This window comes from Furipterus horrens, unplaced genomic scaffold (genome assembly GCF_987537825.1).
Source record: "Furipterus horrens unplaced genomic scaffold, mFurHor1.1.pri manual_scaffold_5, whole genome shotgun sequence".
NCBI classification, from domain to species: Eukaryota; Metazoa; Chordata; class Mammalia; order Chiroptera; family Furipteridae; genus Furipterus; species Furipterus horrens.
The window spans coordinates 85,600,242-85,607,547 of NW_028327175.1; positions in this window are offsets into that span (position 1 = coordinate 85,600,242).

Consider the following 7,306-nt stretch of genomic DNA (forward strand, 5'->3'; position numbering starts at 1 on the left):
ACAATTAGTCAATATGTTTTTATATTTTAAAGGTTAAAAAAACTTTGAAAGTAGTTTATTTTTATTTGCCTATTTATTTTATTTTAGTCAATGCCCATGTAACCTTAGCCAAGTCTTCACCTCTGTGTTTCAGCTTCTCATTTCAGAAAGTTGGGCTAATAAAAGTTCCTACTTCACTGAGCTTTTGTAAGTGTTAAATTGACCAATATAGGAATAATTCTTAGATTAGTGCTTGATACAAATGCTATATGTGTTCACTATTATTAATATTAAATATAAGAAATTACTACTAAGTACTCCTTACTGCTATGTGCAGACCTGAGATTTTAAGGATGCATGACAATTATCTTTAAATATGAAAAAAAAACTTTCATTTTAATATACTAATGCCTAGCAGACAATGGGCTGTGTACCAGTTTTTGAGACAATACCTGCTCTAGATTCATCAATCATGAATCATAGTTTTGAAGTGTTATAGGTGGAATTCTAGTGGTATAATACCAGAGATTTTCTGATGAACGGGGGAAGCTGGACTCCTACAGGGCTTGTGGGTGCTAGAGCTACCTAGTCAGGGACTTTATGGTGAAGACCCTGAAAGTCTTCAGGAACATAGTAACTACTGAGATTCCTGCATGTGCTCTAGGTCTGGGATCCATGGCTCCCCAGAAAGTTATACCTGACAAAATCACAGGAAGCATGTCTCTGTCCTCTGTCTCAAATGTTTCTACCTTTCCAGTTTTTCCTCTACATTGCACATAGTACTGGAATGGCTAACTTGCTATGCATTTGGAAGACTGTACTTATATTTCATCTATTTATCACTTTATTCCAAGTCTTAGACTTTGACACTAAATCTAGCATAATGACTCATACTCCAAACTCGCTGATAGAATATTTTTTCCTCTGAGATCTGCAGTGCTTTTTTCTACAGATATATGGTTATATCCTTGAAAAATCAATAGCAATCCCTTACCTGTTTTTTATTCCTTTGGGACCAGTTAAGTCTCAGTTCTACATTTTGTTCATAATAATAACAAGGTGTATTCAGTCATTTTACTTGCTATAGTTCAAACATTTGATGTTATTTCATACATAAGATTTTATAAATCTAGCATCCTGTAGAAGAAAGAATTAAACAATTTGACATTCAATAATAGGATGACTAGAAAAACTTTTGAGTGTTCATAAAATGCAATACCATACAGTATAAGAATAATGAATCAAATTTACATTTATTAATATAGAAATGTTATCATGATATTGTTACAGAGCAAAAGTGGGCTCTTTCACGCAGTGCCTTGGTGTAAAACCCAACAACTAGTGTTGAGGAAAACAGGTCTTTATTTACAATATTCCAACCAGCTCAGAGCCCTGTTCTCCCACAGGACCCAGCACTTCCCTTGCTCCCCTAAAAGGCTAGAAGCCAAAAACATGCCCAGAAGTTCCCCATCCCTTATCTGTCAGCTGTCTCCTTCAGGACCTGGGGTACAACATCATCAGCCTCCATATAACAGTCCAGGAAAACATGTGCCATGTTATACTGGATTATGCATGGTTCTCTCTCTGCCCTTTCAAAGTTGCATGGATCTCTTTCTTCTTTGCAAACTGTGTGGTTCTCCTCTCTTCCCTCTCTCCAAACTGTGTGGATCTCCTCTCCTCTCTCTAAAATGGCTGCCACCTTAATTTAAAATCCCTGACCATGGCCTGTGATGCAGTGGGCAGTGTAATGAGTTCTGACCATTCGCAGAACTTTGCACAGGCTCCATATGCCTTTTCTGCGCCATCCTATGGTCAAAACCCCTCCCATCTCCTTGGGGCCTTGGAACAACCAAAGCTATTTGCATAACTAAGACATTAGCTACCAGCCATAGTTATGCAAAGGTATCTTGAAACCTGTTCCCTTCTGCCCCATCCCCCAACCCACAGGCTCTGGGGATTTTGGGGGACCCCACTCTGTGACAATATAACAGTTTAAAAAACTATGGCATTGAAAGACAGATATAGACAATCCCATTTATGGCAACTTGATATTTAAATAGAAACATAAAAACCTTTATTAGCAATAATAATAGCATTTAATAAGCACCCATCTGCCACACACTCCATGAAGCATTTTATAAACCCTATAAAGTCACAAATAAGGAAAATAAATACCAGTGTTCAATCAGAAAGGCTAAATGACATTCACAAGGACTAGGACATAAAGAGGCATTCAGGTCCCAGGGCATGTACTCTGATCCCGTAGTAGAGACTAAAACAGTCAGATTATCACTGAAAAAATGGGCTTATTTATTAATTTACTTCAAGAGTTCTTCCCATATTTTTCATAAGGATATGTTATAACATATGTGCTTTCTTCACAAATCTGCAAGTCCTAAGAATCTCTACTTTTTCTTTTGTTCACAAATTATCCAATAATTTTGTCATTCGGGAACTTGAGCCAAGATCAAAATGAAGCTGATTAGGCTGCAGTTAACATTACCTAGTTTCAGTCCTTCAAGATTCTGAAGTATTTTCCATTTCCATGTGCATGCATTCAGGTGTATATTCTTTGACCAGGAAACATTGATTGTGCACACACTACTTCCAAGTACTAGCCTAGGCAATGCAGATAAAGAAGTTTACAAAACAGATGTCTTCTTGTGATTTAGTAGGAGAAAACAGGCAGTGAACAATAATGGAAATGATGTATTTTTTTTATCATTATATTAAGGAAAACAAAGAAGAATGTTATGATAAAAAGTGAGTAGGGTGTGGAAATTGGCTGGTTGAAGGATGCTTTTCTGAGGTGACACTGAACAAAAAACTGAATGTTTAGAAAGTGCCATCCATGTGAAGACGTAGTAGATGAGCACTTCAGAGAAGACAGAGTACAAAATCTCTTAAGAAATTGACTTAGTAGCTCTGAGTGGCAGAAGTCATCTCTAGCCTATAGTTTTTCAGTGCAGGGACTATGAAGAGATATGAAATATTTAAATAAGGACCTTAAACATGATTAGGAATGCCTATTTATTAGAAGTTTAAGGTTAAAACAAATAAAGTGCTGTAATGATCTCCTTCTTTAAAAAGAAAAGAAAAGAAAAGGAAAAAAAGCTAAGTAGTTCTCTCCACACATTCAAAATAGGATGAAATCCAGCATGCAGAGCACTTCACATTAACTTTAAAAAGTTCTGGCAATGCATCAAGAATGTGATAAAAATTAAACAAAAGAAAAGTATGTAAAAGCTGTGCTCATTTTTGTTGTGCATTAATTCTTTTGTTCAATTACATTGGCATAAGAGACTTTCATAACCAACCTGATTAAGAATTCTAAATGCGTAAGCTCCTTTATCTTTAAACTACAGAATCATTGTGTGTTCTGCCTCCATCTGGTGTTACTCTTGCTGCTTTTTATCTACTTCTCATAATGTATTCAGCATTTGGTTATTTCAGTGAGGAGCACTTTAGGAAAAAAATCTCTATTGCCTACATAATAAATGGACTAACACTCTGAAATTCAGCTGAACCTTTGATGGTCACTGTTATTTTTTTATTAAAGTGGGTTTGCAAGAGTCTCACCTGCTATTCATATGGTTTTTTACTCCCCTCTTACTATGATTCAGTTTAAACAGAAGAAAGTTTTCCATTTCTAACTTTTAACTTAAGGACTTCCACATTTAAAAAGGATCATTTTTATTATCTCTGCCTATCACTGGCACAAAATATTTGAATTCCTTCATGGTTCCTTAGCCTAAAACATTGAATTTTGTTTTTCTTTATCTGTGGTATATATGTTGCTTATGGTCTTTTTTTTTTAATTATAGACCATTTTGTGTTAAGTTATATCGAGATTAATTACATTGCTGTATAAGTATAATGCATATAGAATGATGGTTCAGTTTACATATAATGTGAAATTATTACCATGATGGGTTTAGTTAACATCCATCATCTCATATACATATGATAAAAAGAAAAAATTATCTCCTTGGAGTCTTATAATCTGCTATCATAACAGCTTTCCTCTATGTCATATAGCAGTATTAACTGTAGTCATCTTGTACATTATATCCTTAATAATTATTTATCTTAACACTGGAAGTCTGTACCATTTGACCACCTTCCTTCAATTCCCCTGCCACCAGCGCTGCCTCTGGTAATCACAAGTCTGAACTCTTTTTCTATGGGTTTTGTTTTGTTTTTTTATTTCACATATAGGTGAGATCATGCAGTATTTGTCTTTCTCACTGTGACATTTCATTTAGCATAATGACTTTGATCTGTGCATGTTGTCACAAATGAGAGAATTTCCTTATTTTTTATGGCTGAATAATTTTCTGTTGCTTCTTTACCCATTGATGAACACCTAGGTTGCTTCCATGTCTTGGCTATTGCAAAAAATGCTGCTGTAAGCATGGGGGGAGGGGCACGATACCTTTTTAAGTTAGAGGCTTTGTTTCCTTTGCATATATTCTCATAGTGGAACCTTCATTCTATTTTCCATACAGTGGCAGCACCAATTTATAATACCAACAGCAGTGTTTGTTATCTCTCCTTTCTCTTTTTTTGTATGTTTTATTGATTATGCTATTACAGCTGTCCCAATTTCTTTTCCATTTGCTCCCCTCCACCCAGCACTGCCCTTCCTCCAGCAGTCCCACCCTTGTTAGTTCACGTTTATGGTTGTGCATATAAGCTCTTCTCTACATCCCCCTGTCCATTCTGTACCCTTCTACTATGCTTCTTAATTCCTGCTCCATTTCCCTTGTTCTCCCCCACCCCCTCCCAGCTGATACCTCCCCATACCTATGATTCTGTTCCCACTCTGGTTGTCTGCTTAGTTTGTTTTTGCTTTTATTTTTTAGATTCTGTTGTTGATAGTTGTGATTTTTTTATCTTTTTCTTAAATAAGTCCCTTTGACATTTCATGTAATAATGGCTTGGCGATGATGAACTATTTTAGCTTTACCTTGCCTGGGTAGCACTTCATCTGCCCTTCTGTTCTAAATGATAGCTTTGCTGGATAGAGTAATCTTGGTTGCAGGTCCTTGCTTTTCATTACATTGAATACTTCTTGCCAGTCCCTTATGCCTGCAAAGTTTCTTTTGAGAAATCAGCTGATAGTCTTATAGGCACCCCTTTGTAGGTAATTCTGCTTTTCCCTTGCTGCTTTTAAGATTCTCTCTTTATCTTGGACCTTTGGCATTTTGATTATGATGTGTCTTGGTGTGGTCCTCTTTGGGTCTAGCTTGTTTGGGACTCTCTGTGCTGCCAGGACTTGTATGTCCATTTCCTTCCCAAAATTAGGGCAGTTTTCCTTCATTATTTTTTCACATAAGCTTTCAATTTCTTGCTCTTCCTCTTCTCCTTCTGGCACCTCTATGATCCAGCTATTGGCACATTTAAAGTTGTTCCAGAGGTTCCCAAGCTTCTCCTCATTTATTTCAATTCTTGTTTCCTCTTTCTGTACTGGTTGGCTGTTTATTTCTTTCTTTGTCCCAATTAGTGATTTGAACCCTGGTTTTCTTTCCTTCACCCCTAGTTTTGTGTGAATTTTCCTTCATTTCACTTAGTGTAGCTTTCATTTCTTCCCTGTCATGCTTAATCTTTTCTGTCAAGCCTGTGAGAATTTTTATCACCAGTACTTTGAACTGTGCATCTGTTAAGTTGGCTGTCTCCTTGTCTGTGAGGTTGGCTATCTCCTTGTCACTGAGTTCTCCCACTGGAACCTTGATCTGCCCCCTATTCTGGGCTGTACTTCTTTGTCTCCTCATCTTGACAGCTTTCTGTGTTTGCTTCTGTGTGTTAGATAGCACTGTCACTCCTATTACGTTGTAAAGGAGTGGAGCCTTAGGTATTAGTCAGTGCTGATGACCTGTTTCACCATGTTGTGGCACTGTATGTAGGAGAGGGGTCTGAGAGGGAACAATGCCCCTTCTCAGCATTGGCCCCTTTTCCAGGCATTTCTCCCCCTTCCCATTCTAAACAAGCTGCTTCTGTTGAGAGACCAGTGGTTTCTTCCTCTGCCCCAATCCCCACTGGTTTTCACAATCAGAAACAATGTAGCTCTATTTTTCCTGGTGCTGGAATGAATGGCAAGCTGCACGGTCTGGTCTGGGGCTGGGATCGCTTTGCAGGTTTAAAATGTAGGACTCTGCTTTTTGTTGCAACTACAGTCCCTGTGACACTGCCACTGTTGCCAAGCTCTGCCCCCACAGCACTGCCACAGCCCACACCTTATTCTCTCTGTCCGGGCTCTAGCCCTCCTACCTTTCTAGCTGAATATTTTTTTCTTTATTTCTTTGCTGAACTTCCTTGTAGGTTAGATTTTCTGGATTTTCTGTGTGTCTTTTTTTTTTAGTTTTGAAGTGGTTGCAAATTCCTTCTTTGTTGTGCGGAAGATGCAGCCAGTCTACCTATGCCTCCATCTTGGCCGGAAGTCTATCTCCCTCCTTTCTGATGATGGGCATTGTAACATGTATGAGATGACATATCTTTTTGGGTTTTATTTGTATTTTGCTAATGATTAGTAATGTACCTGCTGGCCATTTGTATATTCTTTGTAAAATGGTCTATTCAGGCCATTTGCCCATTTGTTAATTGGACTGCTGTTTTTTTCTCTTGGCACTGAAATGTATGAGTGGTATATATTTTGAATATTAACCTCTTATCAGATATTTTTGGTTTGCAATCATTTTCCCATTCCATAGGTTGTCTTTTCACTTTGTTGATGTTTTCTTTTGCTGTGCAGAAGCTTTTTAGTTTGATGTAGTCCTACCTGTTTATATTTGATATACTTGTTTATGTCATATCCAAAAAATTATTGCCAAGACCCATATCAAGGAGAGCTTTTTTTTTCCTGTTTTCTTCTGTTTATTTCTGAGCTCTCGATTCTATTCCATTTGTCTCTCTCTGTTTTCATGCCAATACCATATTATTTTCATTACTATAACTGTATTTAATTACTTGAAAGCAGGACGTGTGATGCCTCCTGCTTATTCTTCCTCACACTTGGCTTTGGCTATTTGAGCTTCTAATTGTTACATTGATAGAGATTGTATTGAATCTATAATGGCTTTTGGTAGTCTTAACACTTTAACAATATTAATTCTTCCAATCAATGAACATTAGATACCTTTCTATTTTTCTTTTTTTTAAATTTCTTTCATCAGAGTCCTACAGTTTTCAGCATACAGATATTTTACCTTGTTGCTTTGACTTATTCCTAAATATTTTAATGTTTTATACTATTATAAATGGGATCCATTTTTGATGTCTTTTACAAATAATTAGTTGATAGTTTATAGAAATGGTACTATTTTGAATC